The following is a 26,381-nucleotide window of genomic DNA, read 5'->3' as shown; positions in this document are numbered from 1 at the left end:
AGTAGTCCTCTTATCTCCTTCCCTGGTAGCTACATAAAAGTAGGCTGGCGAGGAGTAGTCATATATTTAGCAGGTTTAAAGGCACATTGCAAGTGAATAAAACATTATTAATGGAAACAAAAAAAAAATGTGCTGTGCTTTGGCTGCAATTGTTTACGTTGGTGGCGGCAGGATCTTTTTAAAGGGAACTCTGCTTTTACTGATTAAACAATCTCCAGGTTAGTAAAATATGCTGCAATTAAGGAGATTCAGTATACAAAAAAAGACAACTAATTCTTGTAAGTTCTCTTTAAATGAACTGTCTGACCAGCTTAAAACCATTAGGGAAGACCAGTCCTTTGTTAAGCATGACCTACAAAAGGTTCACGAAAGGACCACTGCCCCTTGAGGGGAGAGTTAGCCTAGTGGAAGATGACCTGAACCCCCTTAAGCGGGAGATAAGAACTGTAAGAGAACGAATGGCTAACTATGAAATGAAAATGGATGACACGGAAAACAGGATGAGAAGAAAGAAAGTGAGGATTGTCCGGGCCCTCATTCCCTGAATGGAGTGAGGGCCTGGACCCGGTTGTATTTCTGGAGAAATAGTTTAAAGATCTATTTGGAGAGGACACTTTCTCACCTTTGTTGCAATGGAGAGAGCCCACAGGCTGCCCTTTAGACCTCCTCCACCCAAAGGCCCCCCAAGATCCCTCCTGGTAAAAATGTTCTATTATAGAGTGATTATATTACACAAGGCAAGAGAAATGGGTAACATCCTTTACAATGGTGCTAGGGTATCAATATACCCAGATTTTTCACCTGACCTGCAAAAACGGAGAGCCAAGTTTGGAGAAATTAAATGCAAACTACAACACCTAAAAGTAACTTATGCATTGCTATATCCAGCAAGACTGTGGGTAACCGCCCTAGGGGAGACCTTGTTCTTTGACACTCCCGAGGGAGTGGTGGGGTGGTTGGCAGCCCACAAGGGGAGACTATAGATGAACCGGAAGGTTCTATTTTGAGATGAAATCTTATACTCCTGACTTCATCTTCAAAATAGAACGTTATAATTTACTCAAGGACACAGCATATTGCTAATTTAAAAAATTAAGGAGCTGGGAGAGGGGGCCATATTTGGGATAGAAGGGACGATGTGTATTTTGTTCCTTCACACATAGGGGTTAGGGGGAATTTTCTCTTTTTTGGCTATTTTTTTGGTTTTTATTTTTTGGGGGGGAGGGGAGGGAGGAAGGTGTGAAAGTGAATATAACAATATTTAACACTGTGAGAACATGGGAAGGTCACTTTAGAATGCCCCAATATGAACCCAGAGAGGAGGTGAATGAGGTACAAGGGAGGATTGGATGGTATGATTGGTATGAAAGGTATTTGAAAGGGTGTATGAAGAACAAACACATTTTGATATATGAATTATTTAGTCACAAAAATGTCACAGTAAAAGTGCACTTAGAAAAATAGGTATTGGTTAATAAACAAAGCTTGCACAATGTTTACAGAAAGTGCACAATTAGCTTTCGGGAGATTGAATAATACATGCATATTTATATTTTTTTGGAATATTAAGTGATTAACTGTACACAGAACATAAAGTTGGTTATATGCTCATGGTATCTCTGGGGTTTGGGAGACCTAGGGAAAAAAGCAGCAGTTCTCTCAATGGAAAAAAATGTATGGGGCTGGGTTGCTCTGCCTGCAGGAGACACACCTTACTAATATTTCTATACCTCAACTGGGGTGGGGAGACTTCCGCATACAGTATCATTCTGTTCATACCTCCTATTCCAGGGGGGGTGAACATTTTGATTAGATCTGGGATGATGTTCACCTGCATGCAGACTAAGATTGATGAAATGGGACGGTATATTTTTTTGTTTTGTAAGATAGAGAACAGAACTTATGTGCTGGCTAACATATATGTTCCTCCCCCATTTAATACTCTGATTTTGTCTAGATTAATGGAGTTTGTGCTGGATAAGCCGGTGTTACTTATGGGGGACTTTAATGCGGTCATGGATCGAAAAGCTGATAGGTTCCCCCAGGGGACACAAACAGGCACTGCTGTGGATGACCGTTTGTCCCAATTTACTGGGAAGGCTGGACTGAAGGATATATGGAGAATACGGAATCCAAAAGCCCGGCAATATTCGTGCTTTTCCAGGACACACTCCACACTCTACAGTATCGATCTGATTCTGGGGAACGAAGAGGCATTATTTATGGTAAAGAATGTGTCAGGAAATGTTCCATCCACTGGTAATATCTGTCATTTGGCATGCAGTACTGAGGTCCACCAGCAGGTGTCTCCTGGCATTTTGGAACTGTCAGGAGAGCTTTTCTCTGCTGATGTTATGTCATCTTTGGGCAGCAGTACTGGCGTCCACCAGCGGATGGATCCTGGCAGTGTGGAGCAGACAGTAGCTCCTACAATCAGGTGTCACTTGAGGCCAATTACAGGCCTATAAATACCCAGCAAGCACTCACATGTTTGCATTGGTTTCTTCATTGCGCCCTGACCTGCTAGCTTGTTATCTGATCCTGATTCTGAACCTGTTCCTGTTCCTGTTCCTGTGCCCTGAACCTGTGACCCGTGTTTCTGATCCTGTATCCCTGTCCCAATCCCTATCCTGTCCCACCTGTTGCCTTGCATCCCTGCCTGCAGTCTGATCCATCCATCCTCTCCCTGTCCTGTGTTCCATACCCCATCTGCTGATCTCCCTATGTATGACCTTGGCCTGGCTTACGTTTATGTCTCTGGAACATCCCCTGTCCATCTGCTGATCTGCTATGTATGACCCTGGCCTGGCTATTGTTTATGATCCTGGTATTTCCCATTTATTGTACTTATCTGTCTGTTGTTATTTGTGGGTCTCTGTCTGTGGTTGGTTATTGCACTGTGTCATATTGGAGTTGGTTGTACTATATTATTCACTTACTTTAATAAATTATTATATTTTCACTTATATATGTTTTTGGGTCCTCTGTCGCAGATCACACGGTTCTGGTCACACCTGTTCATGACAGTAAACCAAGGCCATCTCTGACCAGAAGTGACTGCACAGAGGAATCATTGTAGTGCTGTTACTACTACTAAAATGCAATCAGAAACAGTTGTTCTCCTTGCCTCACTGGTGTTGGAGGATAACAATTACTGTTGTCTGGTATTGAAAGAGTGGGCCAGGGATCAGCTCCTGGAGTGTATGCATCTGGCCCATTCTCTGGTTGATCAGGGTAGATTACTGTTTAAAAAGGTTCAGCCCCTGATACAGGTGTGTGCTGAGCTAGCCTTGTCTAGCAGTCCTAAAGGAAGTGACGATTTTTCTCCCCCCTTCAGTAGTGATCAGGTGGAGTCTCTGGTATGGCTGTTGGAGGATGATGCTGTATACTTTCTGGAGCAATATTCAGCTTGTCCTAAACAGGTGCTAGTGGATTGTATAGATTTGGTGCAGTCCCTGGTTAGACAGGCAGTATGTGAACCCACGTTTGTTCAACCTGTACTACAGGCATCATCAGACTTATTATTTCCAGCCTCAGTCAGCTCTTCACAACCTGGACCTGCTATTAGACACCTGCCTGCCCAGGGGTCTTTTTCCCCTTCACCCATGGCAACCTCCGTTTCAGCCCATTATACCCTGCTTCCCACCAAATATCAATAACCTGTCTCTACCCGCTGCACTTATCCTGCCTTTAACCCACCTGCCTCTTCCCTGCTACCTATCACTTCCCCACAAGAACTTCCTCTGGCCACTGTTCCCTCTTCCTTGTCATATCCCAGCCCTTCTCTTCAATACGCCTCACCTCCTACATACAGTCCTGCAGTCACCTACAGATCTCCAGCAGTTAAGACAAAGAAGAAATGGAAGTTCTTTCCAACCCAAACGATCCTGCCAGTAACCCAACCTGCCTCCACACCAACCAACCTGCTCCAGTCTGCTTGCATGCCAGCTGAACCTGATAACGCATCTGATTGCCAAATCTCTGCCTGCTATCCAGCCAGTGTCTCCGCCTGATGTGTTCCTGTCTGCTGCCCAGCCTGATGTGTTCCTGTCTGCTGCCCAGCCTGATGTGCCACTGTCTGCTGCCCAGCCTGATGTGCCCCAGTCACTGCCCAGCCTGATGTGCCCCCATCTGCCGCCCAGCCTGATGTGCCACCATCTGCTGCCCAGCCTGATGTGCCACCATCTGCTGCCCAGCCAGAGGTGCTCCTGTCCGCTGCCCAACCTGAGGTGCTCCTGTCCGCTGCCCAGCCTGAGGTGCTCCTGTCCGCTGCCCAGCCTGAGGTGCTCCTGTCTGCTGCCCAGTTTGAGGTCCCAGTGCCTGCTGCTCAGCCTGACATCCCGGTGTCCATGTTCCAGTCTGACGCTCCAGTGACTACTGCCCAGTCCGATGTACCTGTTGTTTAGCCTGTTGTGCCAGTACCTGCTGTTCTGCCTGTTGTGCCGGCACCTGTACCTGCTGCCCAGTCTTAAATTCCAGTACCGGCTGCCTGGTTTGAAGTTCCAGTACCTGCTATCCAGTCTGATGCACCCATTGTTCAGCCTGTTGTGCCAGCACCTGTTGTTCTGCCTGATGTGCCAGCGCCTGTGTCTGCTGCCCATTCTGAAGGTCCAGTACCTGCTGCCTGGTCTGATGTCTCGGTACCAGCTGTCCAGTCTGATGAGCCTGCTTCCCAGTCTGATGTGCCCGCTTCCCAGTCTGATGTGCCTGCTTCCCGGTCTAATGCGCCCACCTTCCAGCCTGATGTCTCGGTGCTTGCTTTCCAGCCTAGTGTCTCGTTGCCTGCCTTCCAGCCTTATGTCTTGAAATTAGTATCTCAGCCTGAAGTTTTGGTGCGCGTGTCTCAGCCTGAAGTTTTGGTGCCCGTGTCTCAGCCTGAAGTTTCGGTGCCCGTGTCTCAGCCTGAAGTTTCCGTGCCCATGTCTCAGCCTGAAATTTCAGTTCCCATTACCCAGTCTGCTGAACCGGTGCCCATTACCCAATCTGCTGAACCGGTGCCCGTTACCCAGTCTGCTGAACCGTTGCCCGTTACCCAGTCTGCTAAACCGGAGTCCATCACTCGGCCTGTTAAGCCAGTACCTGTTATTCGGCTTGCCGGACCAGTGCCCACTGGGCCGGGGCACATTACCCAGCTTGCTGAGCCAGTGCCTGTGATCCAGCCTGCCCTTACGGTGCTCGCTGTTCAGCCTAATGTTCCAGAGCCTGCTGCCCAGCTCGAGGACCCGGAGCCTGCTGCCCAGCTTGAGGACCCAGAGCCTGCTGCCCAGCTTGAGGACCCAGAGCCCGCTGTCTGCCCTGATGTGCCCACTGTCTGCCCCGAGGTGCCTGATGCCCAGCCTGAAGTGCCTGTTGCCTAGCCTGACGTACCCCCATCTGTTGTTCTGCTTGATACCATAGACTGTTGACAATTACAACCAGTTAGAGTGTCCCGAGGCCGCTCCTTTGAGGGGGGTACTGTCAGGAAATGTTCCATCCGCTGGTAATATCTGTCATTTGGCATGCAGTACTGAGGTCCACCAGCAGGTGTCTCCTGGCAGTTTGGAACTGTCAGGAGAGCTTTTCCCTGCTGATGTTATGTCATCTTTGGGCCGCAGTACTGGAGTCCACCAGCGGATGGATCCTGGCAGTGTGGAGCAGACAGTACCTCCTACAATCAGGTGTCACTTGAGGCCAATCACAGGCCTATAAATACCCGGCAAGCACTCACATGTTTGCCTTGGTTTCTTCATTGCGCCCTGACCTGCTAGCTTGTGATCTGATCCTGATTCTGAACCTGTTCCTGTGCCCTGAACCTGTGACCCGTGTTTCTGATCCTGTCTCCCTGTCCCAATCCCTATCCTGTCCCACCTGTTACCTTGCATCCCTGCCTGCAGTCTGATCCATCCATCCTCTCCCTGTCCTGTGTTCCATACCCCATCTGCTGATCTCCCTGTGTATGACCTTGGCCTGGCTTACGTTTATGTCTCTGGAACATCCCCTGTCCATTTGCTGATCTGCTGTGTATGACCCTGGCCTGGCTATTGTTTATGATCCTGGTATTTCCCATTTATTGTACTTATCTGTCTGTTGTTATTTGTGGGTCTCTGTCTGTGGTTGGTTATTGCACTGTGTCATATTGGAGTTGGTTGTACTATATTATTCACTTACTTTAATAAATTATTATATTTTCACTTATATACGTTTTGGTGTCCTCTGTCGCAGATCACACGGTTCTGGTCACACCTGTTCATGACAGAATGTTGTTACATGCCAAGAGGCCTTTCAGATCACTCGCTGGTGACAGTATCAGTAGAACTAGGGGAGAGTAACCGCCCCAGGGAGTGGAAAATAAGCCCTTTTTGTCTGGAACTGATGGGTGAGCCGGATGAGGTACTAACGGCTTTAAGAGAATTTGTTGATTTTAATAGAGGCAACGCCTCAGTGGGGGTGGTATGGGATGCCTTGAAGGCTTTTCTTAGAGGTATAATGATACAAGTGTCAAAAATCAAAAAAGGGACTAAGGACCAGGAAAAGGTGGCTGGGGAGAGGGTGTCAATAATGGAAGAACAATACATTAATGATCCAACACCTGCTACACTTAGGGCTTGATCAGATGAACAACAGAATTATCAGTTAATGATGTTTAGGAAAGCAAAGCATAAACAACTTTTTCAGAAACAGCTTGCCTTTGGGGAGGGGAGAAGTGTAGGGAGAATGTTGGCCCATCTTGCTAAGACAAACTCACCCCCTTCTGTGGTCCCACAATCACCATTGGGGAGGATAGGGTATCCTCCCATATGCCAGAAATAGTGGTCAAGTTTAGAGAATATTATGAGGATTTGTATAGCTCCCAGCAGGAGGAAATGGGGGATGAAATGGATGTCTTTTTTAGGGGCTTAGTGATCCCTGCTCTCTCTGAGACAGATAGGGAGGAATTGGACCTACCAATAACAATAGAGGAATTAGAACGGGCCACGGCCTTGATGGCCTCCTAGCTGAGACATATCGGCGGTATGGGAAGGTGTTGCTCCCTTAGCTGCTGTGGGTCCTGAATTGGTCGGCGACGAAGGGAGAGCTCCCCTCATCTATGATGGAATCCACTATAGTAGTGATACACAAGGAGGGTAAAGACCCACTTAATACATCTTCATACAAACCTATCTCTTTATTGAGTACAGATATAAAAATTCTTGCAAAGGTATTGGCGGCTAGATTGAATACAATTATACAGAAAATTGTCCACCCTGACCAGTTGAGATTTTAACCTGGTAGAACTACGAGTACAAACATAAGGCGGGTATATCTGAATCTTCAGGTCTCGACAGATGGGGATGGAGACAGGGCTATTTTGTCCTTGAATGCCGCCAAGGCCTTTGATAGTCTTGAATGGCAATATCTGTGGAGCGCCCTTGTAGGATTTCAATTTGGCCCGACTTTCATCAATTGAGTAAAAACGTTGCGTAAAAAGCTAGTAGTCAAAGTAAAGGTGAACAATGAATATTCTGATAAATTTCGATTAATGAGGGGGACGAGGCAGGGATGTCCTTTGTCACCCCTGCTTTTTGCCACTGCAATTGAACCTCATATCCCTTAGGTCTTCCCTTGAGGTGGAGGGATTTAGAAGGGAAGTAGTGGAGGAAAAAGTCGCATTATATGCGGACGATCTCCTACTATTCCTCAGAGATATGCAGATCTCAATATCAAAGGCCATGAATATTATTAAAAATTTTGGTCATCTTTCCAGGCTAACTATAAACTGGGAAAAGTCTGTACTGCTACCAGTACACTTAGAAGGTCCTCTGCCGGAGGAGGCTGCCCGGATCCAAATAGTGAATAAAATGAAATATCTGGGAAAAAATATTACAAAAGATCCTAAACATTATATCATGGATAACATTGTCTCGCTCCTAGCTAAATTTAAGAGAAAAATTCAAATTTGGAAGCTGCTTCCACTATCTGTAGCGGGACGATGTAACCTAAATAAAATCCTATGGATGCCGCAGCTTCTGTATGCATTACATAATTCCCAGTATAGGTATATAAAAAGTGGTTTCAAAAGAAACATACTATTTTTAGAGAACTGATCTAGAAGGGAGGACCGGCAAGAATCCGCTTGCATACTTTACAACTACAAAGACAGGATGGAGGAGTAGCATTGCCACATCCTTGGAGCTACTTTTTAGCGTATATTGGGCGGGTGTAGTAGGCTGTAGGGGGAGATTTGGGGAAGGAAATGCTGCTACAGAACACCCCACATAGTTCAAAGATAGAAGCTATGGAAGCAAGCTCTTTCCCTTCTGAACCGCCCACCTTATGATTGATGATGAGAATATGAGACACAGCGAAGGCATTGTTGGGGTATAGGGGATTCACAGAGTATTCCCCTCTGTGGGAGAATAGAAACTTGGAGGAAGTTCAGAAGATGGGGACATTTAAGGAATGGGAAAGGTGTGGAATTAAATTAATTAACCAGTTATGCAAAGAGGGCACTTTGAAACCTTTTCAGGAACTGAGAGAACAATATGCAATATCAAACAAGTCTTTCTTTAGGTATTTACAGGTAAGGCATGCCTTGGGAAAAACAGTTTAGAGAGAGGATACTGGAATGGAGCAAGATCCCTCTGCTCTAAAAAATTATCAACGCTAAAACTTTGAAAGGCCTAATATCTAGTGTATACCCACATATATACAGGGGGAGCCTGGGGGAGACAGAAGTTCCACCATGTAGGAGGAGATGGGAACAAGATGTGGGAAGTATAACGGAAGCACAGTGGAAGAGAATCCTGGAACTTGCCCCCGAGGTCTCACTCTCCCCCTCCCAGAGGATGTCACATTTGTTTTTATTATATAGAGCTTATTATACCCCTCAAAAGCTTTTTCTGTTCGGCCATAGATCACATGCTAACTGCCCTAGATGCGGGGAAGCTGAGGGGGACCTAATCCACATGTTTTGGAGGTACCCTAAGTTGTTTTGCTTCTGGAAGGAGGTACTGTGAATTATAGACCAGGTATCTGGGGGGCTCCCAGAACTAGATGTTAAGCTTTGCAATTCTTAGATGCTTATTCCAGGCAATGAAACTGATAGCTCAGAGATGGAAATCGGTTCTACCCCTGTCCAGTACAGAATGGGAACGCACTATGTATGAAACAATTTTGAAAGAAAAGTCGGTATATGTTAGACAAGGTGGTATAAAGAAATATGATGAGATTTGGAAACCCTGGTGGAATATTAAAGGATACCCCCCCTAGAGAAGAATGGGGGATTAAAATGAGAAAGTTCTTGTACAAAGGTGGGGAAGATAGGGGTGGAGGAAAGGGGAGTGGAGCCAAATGCCTAAAAATGGAGGGTATATGTATAATAAAAGATTGGATGTGACATAAAGAACTGGAGGAGCAGCATAAATGAGAGGGGAGGGTGGTGGATGGGGAGCTGAACTTGACAGGTGTGACTGTGGTGGTTGATAGGATGTAATGGATGTGATGGGGGAGAAGTTTGGAGCAATCAAATGAGGGTTGAATGGAAGATACTAGGGTTTGCCATCAAATAAACACACGAGAAACTTGCACCCTTAATGCTTACCAGCTTGCTTTGGTGTTTTTTCTTTTTTTTTCTTTTTTCCTTTTTATATCTATGTGCCCCGGCAGGGGGAGGGGGAGGGAAACGGGTTGTTTGTATGGTAAGATGTTAATGGAAAATGTTTCAATAAAGATTATAAAGTTTAAAAAAGAAAATAACAGCATCTACAAATTGAAATAGAAAGCTAGCTTTTCATAATGTTACACTACAAAATGCACTGTATAGTGCATTTTGTAGTGTAAAAAACAACAAATTAATTTGTATTCATTTGTTTCATTTAGATAACATGATGTGATAGTTTGGGCCTTATGTTAATGTTTGAAGCATCTGAAATAATGTAACGACATAATGAATGATCTGAAAGGATAAAGAGCCATTTCATTTTTATGTTGCATTAACATTTTTCATTATAAAAAAAATTCAGCACATATGAAGTGAAAACATATTGCAATGAATACACTAAGGTATAAAAGTGAAATAAGATGATGATTCCTACTTATTGTGTTTGGGTTGGATGGAGGTGGATCCATCAGAATCTCCAAATCATAACATAATGAATGAATCTAAAATTAACCACCTGACCTCTGGAAGGTTTTTTAATTTCACTCCTCACTACCTATCACAGTTTTGAAAGCAATAATAAAATGCCAAGATGGCACCCCCCCCCCCCCCAAATGACCCCATTTTGGAAAGTAGACACCCCAAACTATTTGCTGAGAGGGATGCTGAGTCCATGGAATATTTTGTCACTTAATGATATATTGCTCACACATGCCATGGGCATATGTGTAATTACACCCCAAAATACATTCTGCTGCTTCTCCTGAGTACGGGGATACCACATGTGTGGGACTTTTCGGAGCCTAGCCACGTACGGGGCCCGAAAACCAAGCACTGCCTTCAGGATTTCTAAGGGCGTAAATTTTTGATTTCACTCCTTACTACCTATCACAGTTTTGAAGGCCATAAAATGCCAAAATGGCACAACCCCCCCCCCCCCCCCCAATGACCCCATTTTGGAAAGTAGACACCCCAAGCTATTTGCTGAAAGGCATGTTGAGTCCATGGAATATTTTATATTTTGCCACAAGTTGTGGGAAAATGACAAACTTTTTTTTTTTGCACAAATTTGTCACTAAATGATATATTGCTCAATCATACAAAATACATTTTGCTGCTTCTCCTGAGTACGGGGATACCACATGTGTGGGACTTTTTGGGAACCTAGCTGTATACCGGGCCTCGAAAACCAAGCACCGCCTTCAGGATTTCTAAAGGGGGTAAATTTTGATTTCACTCCTCACTACTTATCACAGTTTCGAAGGCCATAACATGCCAAGATAGCAGAAACCCCCCCCAAATGACCCCATTTTGGAAAGTAGATACCCCAAGCTATTTGCTGAGAGGCATGGTGAGTATTTTGCAGCTCTCATTTGTTTTTGAAAATGAAGAAAGAAAAGAACATTTTTTTTTTTTTCTTTTTTTAAATTTTTCAAAACTTTGTGACAAAATGCGATATCTGCAAAATACGCACCATACCTCTCAGCAAATCGCTTGGGGTGTCTACTTTACAAAATGGGGTCATTTGGGGGGGTTTGTGCCATCTGGGCATTCCATGGCCTCCTGCTGTAGGGCAATCATCAACGTGTGACGCCATACGCATGTGAAGAAAGGTGCTACACCAGGAAGTGGAAGCTCGGGTCTGAGGAGAGGGTGAGAGTGTCATCAGCTACCGCACACCTTGAGTCTGCCGCAACCACAATACATTGCCTGTTTTTTTGCATGGAATGTCCTTGCTGTGATATTATCATTTTATGCTTGCTGTGAATTTGACCTGTGTGAGTGCAATGGTGGTAGATGACTTACATTTTTATTAAATTGAGTTTATTTTATCACACTATTGGAGCACTTTTTTCATTTACATGTGGAGAGATCGTTTATATATGGAGAGATCCTGGATGTACACAGCTGGAGTTCGGTGATTATTCTTTACCCCCTGTTGTGTGGGTTAAGGCGAGTGTAGCCAAACACAAGAGTGTGAGGCAAATTTAGCTGGTGAGTGTGTTTCTTGAGGGGAGTGGAATCACTAACACAGAGGTGGGGTGGATGAATGCAAGAACAGGACACTTGAATCACATCACGTCATTGGATTTCTTTTTGGACTTTATGCACATTTTGTTCACTACAAATTAGTTTTTGAATATTTTTTTTTTTTTCATTCACTTGTCACAGGGTGATAGTAAGTTTTTAAGATCAGTAATCACTGCTATAAATTCTTTAGTGTCAGCAATATTAGTGTTTTTTTACTGTCCATCAGGTAATATGATTATTGTGAACACTATCATCTTTTCTTTTTATTGAGTTAGATCACCCTTATATATTTTTTTAATATTTCAGTTCTAGCGCCACTGTTTATTTCACTATTTTTGGTTTCAAAGTAAATATCCCCTATTATAGCAATAGGTAGTGACAGGTACTCTTTTTTGAAAAAATTGGGGTCTATTAGACCCTAGATCTCTCCTCTGCCCTCAAAGCATCTGACCACACCAAGATCGGTCTGATAAAATGCTTTTCCAATTTCTCAATGGTGCTGTTTATATCCAGCGAAATCATGAAATGCTCGTAGCTTCCGGTTTCCTAGGCCATAGAGATGATTGGAGCCATTCTGGTCTCTGATTGGCTCTATGGTCAGCTGGCGGAACCACTGGCTGCATTCTCAGGTTCCCTGTTGGGACAGGAGAGCCAGAGAAAACCATGGAAGACGGTGGGAGGGGATATATACCCTCCAACTGCTTGTAAAAGCAGTCTAGAGGCTAATTAGCCACTAGGACTGCTTTTACATGAAAGCTGACTGCTGGCTGAAAAGAATGATACCAAGATGATACCTAAAGCCACAGGCATCATGGTATAACCACTCAAAGCCAGCAACATACCATACTTTGCTGGTCCTTGTTGGGCATATATTGCAATTTTTTTTTCATGCAGCCTGTGGGCTGAACGAAAAAAAGAGATTGATCGGTGGGTATGCCCACCGCTAGAATACCTCCCTTCATCCAGCCACTTCTAATGATGGGCATACATGCACCATTTTGTTTTTAACTGTGATGGTGAAATCACCTCCTACAGCGCTGGAGTCACAGCTTTATGTATCGTGGGAGCAAACGCTGTTGCTGTCAAGATAAATAAATCCACGCTGCAGCCGAATGGAGTACCTGTGAAGCAAATGATGGTTAACAATAAAACAAAGTAACATTACAGTATAACAGTAAGACATACCATACCTGCAAAGCGAATACAAAAAAACATAGTAAAAAATAAAACATTTTTTAATGCAACCTGTGCCTAAAATATATATATGCTGAAGCATGGGGGTATCTGCACCAAAAGTTAGGAGCAAATCGCTCCTCCACCCCTGCTGCCCCCATGCTTCGGCATATATACCCTTTTTTTTAACTGTGGTGGTGAAATCACCTCCTACAGCTCTGAAGTCACGGCTTTATGTATCGTGGGAGCAAACGCTGTTGCTGTCAAGATAAATAAATCCGCACTGCAGCTGAATGGCGTACCTGAAAACAAAAAATGGTTAACAATAAAACACAATAAAACATTACAGAATAGAATACAGTAAAAAAGAGCAGAACAATAGAGAGAGAACAATAAAATGACAACCATTTTTGTTTTTTTTATTTCATATATTTTTTTGTTTTTTTTATTTTTTTTTACACTTTTATTTGTAACTGTAACTGTAACAGTTCTGTTCCAGGTTCGGGTCTCTCAAAATGCGATGGCACCTTGGGAGACCCTGTGAAAGTGTGTCCTAGTCTGTGCAGTGCTGTACCCTACGCTAAAACTCCACTAGTGTATGGTAGCGTTCAAAACATTCACCAATGCAAAGACCAGGATTGTCAGGACAGGAGGGACAAAAATAGCGGGTGTCACACCTATATCCGCACTTTCTACAGACACAACATTTTCTTTGGGGGGCTTGTTGGGTAGGGGTACTAGGGAGGTCATACGGAAAATGCCTCTCATGCAGCCGGCTTACTGCATTTGGATTGGGAAGGTGAGGTGGAGCACCGTCTGGAAACAGAAGGGCTTTGACGATCTCTTCCTGGAATTTAAGGAAGGATCCAGTCCATCCTGAAGCTCTGTATAGCACATGAGCATTCAGCAAAGCCAATTGAAATATGTATACAGACACTTTTTTGTACCAGCATCTGGCCTTACGGGCAATTAGGTATGGCCCCAACAACTGGTCGTTGAGGATCACCCCTCCTATATTTTGGTTATATTCGTGGACACAGAGGGGTTTCTCTACAATACCAGTCGTCGTAGGAATTTGGACCGTCATGAAGGGAGGTCAGAACGAAAACATTCTTATTATACCTCCACTTCACAGCAAGCGAATTATTACACTTGAAGCAGGCTCTCTCCCCCAGCCTTAGATGGGAATCTACAAGCCTCTGGGGTAAGCCCCGGCGATGCGCCAATCTGATGATCAAACAAGTGACTAAAAGGTGGCACGCTCATGTAATAAATGTCCACATACAAATGGTACCCCTTTCCAAATAAGGGTGACACCAAGTCCCACACAATATTGCCAGTGCTCCCTATGTAATCTGGGCAGTTCTCCAGCTCTACTTGACTATCTCTTCCCTCGTAAACCTTAAAACTATATGTATAGCCTGTGGCCCTGTCACAGAGCGTATACATCTTGACCCCATATCTGGCATGCTTGCTGGGAAGATACTGTTTGAAAGACAAGCGGCTAGAAAATTCAGTCAGGGACTCATCAATGCAGACAACTTGATCAGGAGTAAACAAGGCTGCAAAACATTTGTTGAAGTGGTTTACGAGGGGACGAATTTTGTAGAGCCGATCGTATCCAGGGTCTCCACGAGGACGACAGATTACATTGTCGTTGAAGTGCATGAACTGCAAGATCTGCTCGTATCGTGCCCTGGCCATGGAGGCAGAGAACAGGGGCATATGGTAAATTGGGTCAGTGGACCAATATGACTGCTACATACTCATTTTAACTATGCCCATGTCGAGGGATAGGCCCAGAAAGGTCTTAAATTCGGAAACTGTAATTGGTTTCCAATCTCTGGCAAGGGACAACTGGGTATTAGCAGCGATGAATTGACCAGCATATAAATTGCTTTGGTCCACAATAGATCTATAGAGATCTTCGGTGAAAAACAGCGAATAAAAATCAAGTGACGTAAAATCAACTGTTTCCACCTGAATTCCGGGTTGGCCAGTGAATGGGGGAAGTACGGGTGCTGCAGAAGTGGTGGGTTCCCAATTAGGATTGGCAAATTCTGCAGGAAGGACACTATGGGCACAATGGGCCTGTCTTTGTCTTCTTGGTGGCAGCGGGACACTACTAGTGCTTGCCACCTCGCCAGCTTGAACTGCACTTATGGGACTCACCACATCACCAAGTGTTACTGCAGTGCTGGATGTATGACCAGGGTTTACTAGGTCGCTGGTGCTTGCCAGTTCACCAGAAGGATGAGCGGCACTAGTACTTCTCTGCTCCATACGAGAGCCCTGAAGTTCTTGCACCTCAACAACAGCAGAAGAAGATCGGGTCTTGTACACCTGACCTTGGCAGGGACCACAACTCCATTGTCAGAGCTATCTGTCAGCTGCTGTCATCTACAGGATCTTATTCTGAGCCTGAATCTGACAGATGAGTGACTTCCTCTTCACTACAGTACCTGCCCGCGAGAATGTGTTTCCAGTGCGATCCCATCATGCTGGTTCTCGGCGACAGGGTACTGAACACATTTTCCTATTGCAGCGAGCACGAGAAGGAATTCCCCTCAAGGAGCATACCAGGCCCTTAGGTTTGGTATGGACCCTAAGGGGAACCCCCCATGCCAAAAAAAACGGCGAGGGGGTCCCCCCAAAATCCATACCAGACCCTTATCCAAGCACGCAGCTCGACCGGTCAGGGAAGGGGGTGGGGACGAGCGAGCCATACCATGAACCATACCATGAACCATACCAGGCCACATGCCCTCAATATGGGGGGGTGCTTTGGGGAAGGGGGGTGCCCTGTGGGCACCTTGTCCCCATGTTGATGAGGACAAGGGCCTCTTCCCGACAACCCTGGCCGTTGGTTGTCAGGGTCTGTGGACGGGGGGCTTATCTGAATCCAGGAGCCCCCTTTAATAAGGGCCCCCCACCCTACCCCTACCCATTCACCTGGGGAAAAAAGTGTCAATAAAAACACACTAGATGGGTTTTTAAAGTAATTTATTAGGCAGCTCTGGGAGTCTCTTGCGACTTTGGGGGTCTCTTCCGACTCCTCTACTCTCCCTGGCCTCTTCTCCCGGTCTCCGGTTCTTCTCCCGCTCCCCGGGTTCATCTACCAGGCTCCTCCGCTGTCTTCTGCTCTTTTGACGCTCTTTTGCTAGCTTTGGCCCGGTCTTCTCCGTTGTCTTCTTCCCTCTTCTCTTCTTCCAATTATGACACAACACTCTCTCCCGCTGTAATGCCATGTGCGTGGTGTGCAATGACTTATATAGGCATGGGGTGCCACCCGGTGACCCCGCCCCTTATGACGTCACAGTCCCATCATGCCCCGGGCTGTGATGTCATAAGGGGTAGGGTCACCGGCTGACATCACCCAGTGACCACGCCCCATGCCTATATAAGTCATTGCGCGCCGCACACACGGCATTACAGTGGGAGAGAGCGTTGTGTCAACATCGGAAGAAGAGAAGAGGGAAGAAGACGATGGAGAAGACCGGGTCAATGCTAGCAAAAGAGCAGCAAAAGAGCAGAAGACAGCAGAGGAGCCCGGCAGAAGAACTGGAGAGCGGGAAAAGAACCGGAGAGTGGGAGAAAAGGCCAGAGACCGGGAGAAGAGGCCGGAGACTGGGAGAAGAGGCCGGAGAGCAGGAGAAGAGGCCGGAGAGAGCGGAGGAGTCAGAAGAGACCCCCGAAGTCACAAGAGACCCCTGGAGCTGTCTAATTACTTTAAAAACCTGTCTAGTGTGTTTTTATTGACCCTTTTTTCCCCAGGTGAATACTCCCATACTCATTCACATAGGGTGGGGGGCCAGGATCTGGGGTCCCCTTTATTAAATGGGGCTCCCGGATTCCATGAAGCCCCCCGCTCACAGACCCCAACAACCAATGGCCAGGGTTGTCGGGAAGAGACCCTTGTCCTCATCAACATGGGGACAAGGTGATTTGGGGTGGGGGGCTGCAGGGCACCCCCCTTCCCCAAAGCACCCACCCCCCCATGTTGAGGGCATGCGGCCTGGTACGGTTCAGGGGGGCTCGCTCGTCCCCACCCCCTTTCCTGATAGGCCGGGCTGCGTGCTCGGATAAGGGTCTGGTATACATTTTGGGGGGACACCCACGCCGTTTTTTCAGTGTAGGGGGTTCCCCTTAGGATCCATATCAGACCTAAGGGCCTGGTATGCTCCTGGAGGGGAACCCATGCCGGTTTTTTATTTAAAATTTGGTGTGGAGTTCCCCCTCATGATTCATACCAAACACCTGTCAGCAATGCTTGTTGCTCATCGGGAAAGGAAAAAACACATTTTTTTCTTTCCCGATGAGCGAGCCAGCTCGGCGCTGGCTCCTGCGACGGGGCTCGCAGGTGTCAATCTCGCCGATGACAGCGGAGAGATTGACACAATATCGCGGTCACCTACTGTATCTGTCATGCTCAGAAACGTGTAGGCCTCCTCACTAGTGTACCTTGGATTTGCCATTTTAGGCTCTAAATTTACTGGTACACTAGTGAGACTCACAGGATAAAAAGCTCCTAGGCTGTCAGCAACTGTATCAAACACTACCAAAAAAACTGTTAGCGCTCACGGGGATCAGGCCTGACTCTGCGAATGCTGCAGTTATGTGTTTAGTGTTTTGTAAGTGACAGTGATCGATCGATACTGCACTTGGGTGGGCTGGGCGGAGGGGCAAAATGCAGGTGCTAGCAGGTATCTGGGCTGATCCTGCTAACACTGCATTTTTGGGAACCCTAAACTGCTGGGGACGCTAGTATAGATCTGATTGGATCAGATATTGATCCGTTCAGATATTATACCACTAAGGGAGGTGTATGCTGCGTGTGTGGGTGTTAGCGCTACTGGCACTAATCTGATGCTGCCTGGGGTGACGCAGACCCTGACTGACCCTAAAACCTAACTGATATCACCCGCCGGTTGATCAGGGGGTTAAATCTTTATTGGGTAATAAACGGGGGTGCCCTGACACTATAAAAACAAACTAACTAACCAGCGTCACCCGTAACACTTATACGGTGATCACTGGTGACAGGGGGTGAAAAGGTTAACTAGGGGGCAATCAGGGGGTTAAAACCTTTATTAGGTAGTATATGGGGGTACCTGACGCTATAAAAAGCTGACGGTGTACCTAAATAACTAACTGGCTACCTAGCCTCACCCGTGACACTAATACGGCGATCAGAAAAAAGATTGCTTAGTGACACTGGCAACAGGGGGTGAAAGGGTTAACTGGGGGCAATCAAGGGGTTAAACCTTTATTGGGGGGGTTAGGGGGGTACCCTAGACCTAAAGGGGCCTATCACTAACTGCCATAACACTTTTTACAGTCACAAATGACACCAAATGCAGTGATCAGTAAAAAAATGAACACTGCAATCGGTGACACTGTGACTGGGGGTGCAGGGGTTAACTGGGGGCGGCGATTGGGGTGATTTGTGTACTGGTGTTAGTATGCTGTTGGTGCATCTCACTTTTCTCGTCCTCTCTCCACGGCTCCTGAACGAAAAAGGAAGCACGAGGAGAGATGACATCACTTCCTTTGACCTCTGTTTACAGTTCACAGACAGAGGAAGCTTCCCATTCGTCAGGAGCAATCACGAGGGGGTGGCCATGAATCGCGAGGGGGTGGCCATGAATCGCTGGTCTCCCCCTCAGCACGGATCGCTCCTGGAACAAAGCCGACCGCCGCAGGCTGGGAGGCAGGGACATACAGGTACGCCCATATGCCTGCCCGTGCCATTTGGTCAAAGTATATCGTTGTGCGGCAAGTGGTTAATCACATCTCCAAGAGCAGACAGACAGAAACAATAGGTGACTCAATTAACATTGGGAATTCACACCTAGGAGGCACACAATGGGACAAAAATATTTAACACATAACACCTTAAACAGATTATAGCAGGAGACCCCTGTATCAGGTTGTTTTGGGCTGATGATATTAACATTAGCTCTGAGTGGGTTATTTACGAAAGGCAAATCCACTTTGCACTACAAGTGCACTCGCTGTAGATCTGAGGGGGGACATGCAAGGAAAATAAAAAACAGCATTTTAGCTTGCACATGTTTGGATGATAAAATCAGCAGAGCTTCCCCTCATTTAAGATCTTCCCCTCAGATCTACAGCGACTGCACTTACAGTACAAAGTGAATTTGCCTTTAGTAAATAACACCCCGAGTCTCAAAGTCTAAAGCAGTCATTACTGTTTTGGGCACAAAGGCCCAAAATCTGTATCCTAGGCTTAGATTCCCAGAGGCTGTGTGTTTTGGAGAGACATGGACTCAAATCCGAAGCAAGACTACTCCAGGGGTCCCTCAGGCACACACCTCCCAAGAATAGAGCCCCCTCAAGAGCCAGGACCCATAGTCAGTAGGCAAGAGGCTACCTGCAGTTCCATCCTAAAGCCCCCTTCTTGGGTCTGTCACAGTTGCTGTCTGATCTCCATCTCTGATCTCCTGTCCTGACCTTGCCTGAACACTACCTGCCCTGACCTCTGCCTGTCTTTCTGCTTGCCTCTTGCTCCTTTGATTGCTTCAGTGTTGCTGAAATAAAGAAATAAACTCGCCCCTATTGATATGGAAACTGTGGATGGCTCACCTTTGTCTTCAGGACCTGTTACCCACGAGATGGTCCCGCTTAAACTCCTAATTGAGACTGACCATCAGGAGACTATCAGCTTTTAGCTGATCACATTACCCAAGTTCCTTATCATCCTGGGCATTCCTTGATTTTCTATCCATAATCCCTCCATCAACTGGGAGACCCGTTCTTTAAGCTTTACATCTGACCATTGCAAAAAACATTGCAAAGAATCTTATCAAATAAACCCTCCACCAACCCAAGATTTACAAGCAGTTTTTGGCAACTATCCAGTCATACGACAAGCTTCTTTTTATCGCAAACGTCTCGAAACTTATCTTGAGTTTTGAGACATTTGCGATAAAAAGAATGCTCTTATGATTCTCCCATTTGAATTGCTTCCAGGGGCAGAAATACTATTTGGTTGCCTTTATTCTTTATCAGAACCTGAACTGAAGGTGCTCAGGGAGTGGATTAATGAGAATCTAGAGAGGGGTTTTATCAGACACTCAACCACTCCTGCTGGTGCAGCCTTATTCTTTGTGGCGAAAAAGGACTCCACCCTGCGTCCGTGTATTGACTACAGAGATTTAAACAGGATCACAATTAAGAATCGCTATCCACTCCTACTGATTCCAGAAATGCTTGAGAGACTCCGCTCCGCCAAGCTCTTTACCAAATTAGATTTACGGGGGGCATACAACCTTGCCTGCATTTGTCCCTGAGATGAATGAAAAACTGCTTTTAGAACCAGATATGGACATTTTGAGTCTTTGGTCATGCCCTTTGGACTTCGCAATGCTCCCGAAAACTTTTCAAAATGTCAATAATGATGCTTTACGAGATTTGCTGAAGCATTTTATAATAGCATATTTGGATGACATTCTCATTTTCTCTGATAATTTGGAAGAACATTGCAAGCATGTCTGTATTGTTTTCGAGAGATGGCGAAATCAAATTTGCATCAAACTAGAGAAATGCGAGTTTGAACAAACTCAGATCCAGTTCTTGGGATACATAATCTCTTCTGAAGGGGTAAGCATGGATCCTGATAAGATCTAAGCAGTGGTGGATTGGCCAGTCCCTAGGAATGTTAAGGAGATACAGCGATTTGTTGAATTTGCCAACTTTTACAGAAGATTTATAAGGAAGTTCTCCAAGGTAATTTCTCCAATTACACAGCTGACAAAGAAAGGGACACCCTTTTTGTGGTCACCTGAGGCACAGGCTGCCTTTGGTAAACTAAAAACTCTCTTCACTTCTGCACCAATTCTGGTACATCCGGATCCAGAACTACCTTTCATTGTAGAAGTTGATGCTTCTAATTCTGCTGTGGGAGCTATCCTTTCTCAGCGAATTGGAGAAAAAATGCAGCTTCCCCTCGACTGATGTCTTCAGCCGATAAGAATTATGACATTGGAAACAAGGAGCTGTTGGCAATTAAGGAAGCATTTTCTGAGTGAAGGGGCTAAGCACCCTGCAACCGTTCTCACAGATCATAGAAACTTAGAATTTATTTGTTCTGCTAAAAGGTTGTCATCTAGACAAGCAAGTTGGACCCTATTCTTCTCCAGGTTCAATTTTGTTATCTCATATCCCCCTGGGTCAAGGAATGGTAGGGCTGATGCCCTATCGTGGATGTTGTCTGGGCCTCTGCAGGAAAGCAACTCTGAATGTACGATCCTGCCTTAAAAGAACTTTCTAGGGGCCATGAGTTTGAAGACATCTCTTAATCTTCTCAAGGAGGGGTATGAGAATGACCCACTTCTTAATAATCCCCCTAAGGGCATTAACCTCAAGTACAACAACGGTTTTTGGACTCAAGCGCATTGCCTCTATGTACCTGATTCAGTTTGAGTAGAAGCCCTCAGGTCGGTTCACGACTCTAAACTGCTGGTCATTTTTGGGTTCCTAAGACAGAAGACAGAAGAACTCTTATGACGTTCCTTTTGGTGGCCTTGGTACAAGAAAGATGTAAAGATATATGTGGCTTTGTGTCTAACCTGTGCTCGTAATAAGACACCCCAATCTTCTTCTCTGGGGTTACTTCTACCACTGCCTGTTCCATCAACACCATGGGGGTCAATTTCTATGGACTTTATGGTCGACCTTCCTTTTTCAAAATGGATGACCATCATTCTGGTAGTCATTGACCGCCTCACTAAGATGGCTCATTTTATTCCAGTTAAGGGGGTACCCTCCGCCGAACATACTGCTGAGGTAATGGTTCGAGAAGTTTTTAAACTTTTTGGAATTCCTGATGATGTGGTGTCTGACAGAGGAGCACAATTTAACTAAACATTTTGGAGAAGTTTTTGCTCAGCTTTGGGTGTAACAATTAATCTGTCCTCAGCTTTTCATCAGCAGTCTAATGGTCAGACCAAGAGGACCAATCAAACTCTGGAGCAATACCTTTGATGTTTTGTGAGTTATCTTCAGGAGTTTGCTTATAATAACTCTAAACATAGCTCCACTTCCCAAAGCCCATTTTTCTTAAACACAAGGTATCATCCAGTTTTTATTCCTGATTTCCCTATCTCAACTTCAATTCCTGCTGTTACCAACAGACTAACTTCATTACATGAGATCCAGGAGAAATTGACTGATACATTGAAGGAGGCGCAGGAATATTACAAGAAGGCCGCTGACAGACATCTTAGGTCTATTCCCACCTTTCACATAGGTGACAAAGTTTGGTTTTCTCCCAAAAATTTGAAGGTTCAGGTGCCATGTGCTAAGTTGGGTCAAAAGTTTGTGAGACCTTTTTGAGATTTCTGCTCAAATTAACCCGGTCACGTTTCACCTAAAACTTCCTGACAATATAAAGATTCACCCTGTTTTTCATATATCGCTACTCAAATCGTTTCATGAAAATTATTTTTCTGGAAGAATTCATCCTCCTCCTCCACCTGTTGAGATACAGGGTGAAGAAGAATTTGTGGTGAGAAAAATTCTTGACTCCAGGATTTCTAAGAACAAATTGCAATATCTGGTTTAATGGGAAGGATATGGGCCAGAAGAAAATTCTTGGGAGCCTGAAGAGAATGTTCATGCCCCTAGATTAACAAGAGAACTCCACCAGAGGTTTCCTCAGAAACCTGGCCCTAGGATGTCCAGGGGACATCCTGGGAGGAGGGGAGTACTGTTAGGACCAGGGCTTGAACCTGGGACCTCTGCTGTGTCTACGGCAGTGACTCTGCTTGCTGAGCCACCTGGAATGCTGGACAGGTACTTAGACAATTCCTTGAATGATCTTGTTTGCCTTGAACCTTGAACTCTTTGCTCCTCCCATGAACTACCTGATTTAAGCTATGTCTCTGCACTTCCTGGTCGCCAGAATATTATGCCTTCACCAGCCAATATCTTGCTCCTGTCTCTCCTGCTGCCGACCGTATCTTCGCTACCATTCGTTACTGACATTTGGCTTGTCCCTCGACTACGCTTCTGCTGAATCACAACCTGCAACTATTTGTTACTGACTTTTGGCTTGTTTCTCCACCACGCTTCTGCTTGATCCCTACCTGCTATATCTGCTACTGGACCCTGGCTTGCTCACCTCCTGGTGGGGCTATCCTGAGGAAAGCGACCTGGTACTAACACTCAGCAAAACTCATCTCCACCATAAGGAGCTCTGGTGAATACCGGTTAGTGCTTAGACCCTACACCTCAGGTGAACCCGTGTCATCAGCCAGGGTGACCTGTATTAATATCTGCTCCGCTGCTATAGCTACTGGCCTCTGAGCCTGACTCCAGACCGCAACAGCACCTGCTCTTCATCTGTGCAGTCTGCTGGGCACTCTACAGGCACTCGTACCCCACCACACTTCCGTGTCCACTGTTTCACTACCAGTGGTCCTCAAGTTGGAGCTGGAGCTATAAGAGAGGTTTCCTCTGCAAGTCATGCTCTGTCACCAGTGCATTACAGCATCATCATATGACTGTTGTGGTAGTGAACATTATTTTTCTTTTTTTTACAGTTTGTTTTCTTTTTTTTTTACAGTTTTTTTTTTTTTTTTACATACTGTCATCAGAGTAGTTGAGTGTCACCATAATGACACTGTACTACTCTCGGGGGTGGTCAGGGATTTTTTTTTTTTTACACTGTGATTGCTTGTTACGACGATGATCATTTGAACTGTCATGAATGGCTTTTATTCATGACTCATTGTTTACTATTGTATTTACATGGTTTACTATTAGTGACCAATCACAGATCACATGCAGTAGTAAACAATGATGTGATGAATGGATTCCATTCATGATTCTTGTTTACTTTGTGACATGCGTTCGCACAGCAATCGTTGTATCTGGAGCATTCACAATCCGCTGTGTCCAAGGGAGGCGCAGTGTGCACTGACATCGCTATGTACTGGTACTACATGAAGCCTGGGGGAGCTGCCCACCAGCAGTAAATGTACTATTGGCAGTGAGCAAATGGTGAATTTTGTTCCATTCATTATGTTATGATTTGTAGATTCTGATGGATCCACCTTCATCCAACTCAAACAGAGTGTATAAGTAATCTACCGAAATAACAAATTAACACGTTAAAACAAATGTAGCTAAGCCTTCAAAATAACTTCCGAAATACAAATCGATTTGCAATAATTAATAAACAAACTGAATCAGAATATACAAAACAAATTCTGAAAATGAATCATTCTAACATAACAAATATGATGAAACAAAATGATTAACTTAAAGGAGAAGTCCAGCCAAAGCTTGTTTGGCTGGGCTTCTCCTATGGATCACAGGAGTGCAATTAGTTTTGCACTTCTGTGACCCGTTTTCAGCAGAGAGCGGACTGTTGTCACGGATATCAGTCATCACGACAAAGTCTGGATCCGCCAGGTGCATGGACTGACACCCGTCTCAGCCTCTCAGCAAGCCGTTGAGAGACTGAGACGGCCGCTCCCTGCCCCTCTACAGCTCAGCACTCCAGTGAGCAAGGAGGGAGCAGAGAGGAGAGCTGCTGATTGACAGTCAGTAGCTCTCTGCTCAGGGAGCTGTGAAAACCGAGCCATCGAGAGTGTTCGATCGCTCGGTTCTTAGTGCAGAGGCACTGGGGGACAAATGCAGCATCGGACCGATGCTACATCCACCTAGGTAAGTATGATGGAGGAAAAAACCCCAAACCCATACTTCTCGTTTAACAAATAAATCCAATATACACTGAAGATACTAGCTCATTCCCTAAACTACTACTCTAATAACAGTTACCACAACATAAAAAAATGGTTTTGTACATTGACTGTATGGTCTGATTGTGTGCACTCTGACTGCCCTGTGTACTATGTGTGCATCCAGATTCTGCTTGCCATGTGCTCTGTGCACAGTCTGTCTGAATATTGTTAATATTCATCAAATTAAAAGCAAAGCATTTCTGAAGGTGAATATTTAGTGGATAAAGCAAGGAAAAATAATATGGAAAAATAATATGGATTGTGGGTTCTCCAAGTTAAGATTAAGATTAGAACTGCAGGCCAGGTAGTTCAAGACAATATATACCAGTAATTTATTTCTTATGTAAAATTGTGCATTAATGTTCTTAATGTATATGTTGTAATAAAGTATGTACACAAGGACAGCTGCGTTTGCTTTTTACATACACAGGCTCTGCTTCCTACTTTGCATGGCTACACAATGTTTGTGCTCTTCTGTTCTTTCTTGCGGTGCATGTTATAAGGCTGATAAACTTTACGCGTAAAGAACTTTCACTTTGTAAAGTAAATGTTCATGTAGCTCAGGGAATAAGGTGGAGCTGTAATGCACTTGAATACCTAATCAAGTGCAAAGGGAATTGTAAAAAAATAGTATTTTCTTGCACATGATTTGGTAATTGACGCAGCAGTTCTGTCCTATACACTGACCTAAGTAAAGAATCCCTTTGAGTTGGCCAGCTATAAAGTAGAGAATGGCTGACATCTTGCCTATACAATTATCATGCAAGGGGGCTCAGTGAAATGGAGCCAACACAGAACTCCTTTTAGTGGTTAATCTACAAATCTCTATATTTAATTTAATTGGATGCATGTGTAAAAAGAACAAGGATTTTAAATGGCAACTTACGCAAAAGAAGTAATATGATATAGGGCGTACACACGGTCGGACTTTGTTCGGACATTCCGACAACAAAATCCTAGGATTTTTTCCGACGGATCTTGGCTCAAACTTGTCTTGCATACACACGGTCACACAAAGTTGTCGGAAAATCCGATCGTTCTGAACGCGGTGACGTAAAACACATACATTGGGACTATAAACGGGGCAGTGGCCAATAGCTTTCATCTCTTTATTTATTCTGAGCATGCGTGGCACTTTGTCTGTCGGATTTGTGTACACACGATCGGAATTTCCAACAACGGATTTTGTTGTCGGAAAATTTTATCTCCTGCTCTCCAACTTTGTGTGTCGGAAAATCCGATGGAAAATGTCCGATGGAGCCCACACACGGTCGGAATTTCCGACAACACGCTCCGATCGGACATTTTCCATCGGAAAATCCGACCATGTGTACGGGGCATTAGAGTGGACCATAATCATTAATAGGTGTAATGTGCAGAACTAGTTTTTCACAAAGGCTTTACAAAGAAAAGCAAGCAGGATGGTTTGAGGCAAGTAAAAGGGAAGGAGTGTAAAGGACCTGACCCCCAGCTGCCACCGAGAGTAGAAATGGCTCCATTGCCCTGCCAAGGATTGCCTCAGTTCATATATTCCTGGGACTAGTCAATATCCATCCAACAGAACAATGTTTACCCCCTTTCTAACTTCACCAGTATCATTCTGCTTCTGGTTACTATCTGCCTCCATTCCTTAATATATCTGGTTTACCCCCTTCATAAAATGTCTTGTTTATGTTTAACCACTTGCTGACCACCGCATATATATATATATATATATATATATATATATATATATATATATATATATATATACGCCGACACAATGGCACGGACAGGCAAATGGGCGTACA

This window comes from Aquarana catesbeiana, linkage group LG01, assembly GCF_042186555.1.
Source record: "Aquarana catesbeiana isolate 2022-GZ linkage group LG01, ASM4218655v1, whole genome shotgun sequence".
Classification (NCBI taxonomy): domain Eukaryota; kingdom Metazoa; phylum Chordata; class Amphibia; order Anura; family Ranidae; genus Aquarana; species Aquarana catesbeiana.
The sequence above is the reverse complement of the archived record's forward strand: the minus strand, read 5'-3'. Positions refer to the sequence as shown.